Source organism: Grammomys surdaster, unplaced genomic scaffold, assembly GCF_004785775.1.
Source record: "Grammomys surdaster isolate TR1022 unplaced genomic scaffold, NIH_TR_1.0 333, whole genome shotgun sequence".
Taxonomy (NCBI): Eukaryota; Metazoa; Chordata; class Mammalia; order Rodentia; family Muridae; genus Grammomys; species Grammomys surdaster.
In genome coordinates this window covers 397,025-397,881 of record NW_021604752.1, presented here as the reverse complement: position 1 = coordinate 397,881, position 857 = coordinate 397,025, and positions in this window count along the sequence as shown.

Genomic DNA, 857 nt, shown 5'->3' with positions numbered 1-857 from the left:
CTCACCTACTCTGTAGCTTTAGTTTTTATTCATTTTATGGCCATATAGTATTTTATTGCCTGGAAGACATTATATTACATTACATGTGTTGAGGTATTTGTTAAGAGTTAGAATCCACTGGGGGGAAAACCACAGATTCAATCCAAATTATAATTAAATTAATTTATTACGACTCCAAACAGGACAATAGCCTTAAAGCCAAATCGAAGACATGCTGCACAGAATGGGCTAAAGGTGGAGACCACAATTATTTCATTTTTCTGGAATGTGCACCTGCTCAAAAGCTGTCTGTCCTCAGTTAGTGAAGAGTTGTCTCTCTCTCCCTTCATACAGGATGGAGAAGCTGTTTTACTCCCTGGTACACAGCCAAGAGTGGGTTTACAAACGCCAGAGCAAGGGATGAACTATCTCACAGTAGTTTGACAGTTCTGAGGAGGGGCAGGGGGTCAGAGTCGCCTGGAGCTTATCTTTTGGGAGTTTAGAATGGATGCCATCATATATGTGTCAAGTGATGGATGCTTGGGCTGTTTCTTCTTTTGGTTATTGTGACTAATGCTGCAACCAATATTCATGAAGGGCTCTAGCAGGCCCTAGCATGGCAAACATGGTGCTGACAGGCTTGCCCTTTCCCCTTCCTTAAAGCTAGCCATCAAAGTATTCTTTTATTTGGACACTTTCTTGTGGCATTCACTCTTGGCTGATCACCAAGGTCCAACCATCAAACTATGGGAGTCCAGCAATCAGAAGCCCTCTTTTGGCTGCCCTAATTAACATGCCCAATCCAAACATATCACTGTATCCTGCATCCTAGCCCATTCTAACACAGGCCTCTGGGTTTTTAATCTCTTAAAAAAAAA